Genomic DNA, 2,500 nt, shown 5'->3' on the forward strand with positions numbered 1-2,500 from the left:
AATTTGAAACCATAACAATCAAATGTGAAAATTAATACTTTCACAAAAATGTCTATAATCACACAGTCATACTAGGGGGGGCGGGTGGGGGGGTCGAGACATTAAACAATATTCCTCCTCTTGTCAAAAAAAAAAAAAAAAAAAATAAAATAAAATAAAATAAAAAGAAACCGTACAGTACATTATCAGAACCAGTGACTTTACGTGATGCTACCAATCAGAATGGATTGATGGATTTATTTACTCTTTTACTGAGTATGTTCATGAGTGACAAACATCATAACGGAAAATCCCTAAACCATAATGGTTATCTCCGTAAAACTGGGAATCATCCTGCTTACTTAATAGGCGCGTTTTCTGTACAGCAATAATAGAGTAACGCATTATATAACATATACTATTTCTGTCCAAGAGTTTGACTGTCCTTCATCTTTTGTTTCAATAAAGAAAAAAGAGAGAGGAAAAAAATTGGGGGGGTGGGGGGGAATAGATAGGCTTTTGGGGGTGGGGGGGGGGGTGGGGGTGTCCTTCACTTGTGATGAACAAGATGACACATACACTACAAACACCACATAGTTCACGTTTTTTATCAAGATCCTTTGGTAAGATTTCAAACAACAGCACTAACAAACATGAAGGGAAGGCATTCAGGGTTCATGTGGTGATTCCTGCTGCACAACAAAACGGAAAACCCCACAGTGGAGGGATGGAGATAAAGATAGAGAGAAGGCTGGTTACCAGTACTTCTATGTATATCCAATTGGAAACACACACACACATACACACACACACACACACATACACATACACATACCACCACCACCTTACTCCCCCCATGCCCCCCCCCCCCCCCCCCCCCCCCCCCCCCCCGCCCCCCCCACCCCATTTTATTTTATTTTATTATTATGTTTTTTTTAAACGTCTAATATCACTGATAGTGAAAAGACGCTAAACTAAAGAACGAACACACACACACACACACACACACACACACACACACACACACACACACACACACACACACACACACACACACGCACGCACGCACGCACAGCACCCCCATTTAGCTCGCCATCACAAACGAGTTTTTGTCGAATCGAAAGTTGCATGCCGGAAACGAAGCAAATTCCATCGTAAGCAGCCTACATCTATCTGCCGCCATTTTACTGTTTTACGATCATAACACAGATCTTGTCAAAGTTCTTTACTTACGCCGTCTTCATCACAATTTTCCATCTTCGATAGATTTGTATTCATATTTGTATTTCTTTTTATCACAACATATTTCTCTGTGTGAAATTCGGGCTGCTCTCCCCAGGGAGAGCGCGTCGCTACACTACAGCGCCACCCCTTTTTTTTAAAATATTTTTTCCTGCGTGCAGTTTTATTTGTTTTTCCGATCGAAATGGATTTTTCTACAGAATTTTGTAAGGAACAACTCTTTTGTTGACGTGGGTTCTTTTACATACACTACGTGCATGCTGCATACGGGACCTCGGTTTTTCGTCTCATCCGAATGGCTAGCATCCAGACCACCACTCAAGGTCGAATGGAGGGGGAGAAAATATCGGCGGATGAGCCGTGATTCGAACCAGCGCGCTCAGATTCTCTCGCTTCCAATGCGGACGCGTTACCGTTAGGCCATCACTCCACTCGTAACAAAGTCGTCCGAAAAACATTTTTGGGCATGATGTTCACGATAATCAATCCGGACAACCTCACTTCTTTCGACAACATTCTAATCGGCGGATCAGATGCCAGCGTTCCCCCACTCCGCACATTATCGACCATGAATAATGTCGTCTTTTCCATGACTCATGTCAGGGTGACCTGCAGTGTGTACTCTGCTGAAGTCGCTGACTGTGATAATTATATCCTCTTTCGAACCTTTTTTTTTTTTTTTTTTTTTTGCGCTATATCTTTGGCTGAAAGGTAAAAACATGGCAACACCGTCTGAATCATCTTTTTAAAAAAAGTATTAAAAAATTAATAATAATAATAATAATAATAATAATAATAATAATAATAATAATAATAAATATCAATAATAAACTGCGAGTTTCTCTCAGAGTGATTGCGGAAGTTTGCTTCGAACTGAAACTGACACCTGAAAAACAAACAAAAAAAAAAACAAACAAACAAACAAACAAGCTTCAAACGCGCACGCGTAGTACGAGTTAAATTCAACTGTCGAACCCATCTGGGCAATATTCAAGATGACCTGCTGATTTGGGTAGTCGTTCATGGGCAGTGGGTGGTGATTCCAATGTACAAATCATTCTCTGAATAGAATTCAGTGGCTTCTTTCGCTTCCGTTCAATAAATATGTTACCATCTGGGTACTATCAATGGGATGTGATGTGCGTGTTGATAATAATTATGCATAAAAAAAAGGACAACGCGGTTGTATTTTCCGTCAAACGACGACTTTGTGGCGAATGTAGATAGTGTCAGACCTTCACACTGAGCGTAAAAACAGATAGCCATTCGGTGAGTTAAT

At 40.6% G+C, this 2,500-nt stretch overlaps 1 long non-coding RNA gene across 1 annotated transcript in view; it reads right to left on the reverse strand.

Annotated features, from left to right (window-relative positions):
• LOC143279844 (uncharacterized) overlaps window positions 1-2,500 on the reverse strand; it is a 236,509-nt gene that overhangs the window by 141,734 nt on the left and 92,275 nt on the right. The window lies entirely within an intron of this gene.

The sequence above is a fragment of the Babylonia areolata genome, chromosome 3, assembly GCF_041734735.1.
Source record: "Babylonia areolata isolate BAREFJ2019XMU chromosome 3, ASM4173473v1, whole genome shotgun sequence".
Taxonomy (NCBI): Eukaryota; Metazoa; Mollusca; class Gastropoda; order Neogastropoda; family Buccinidae; genus Babylonia; species Babylonia areolata.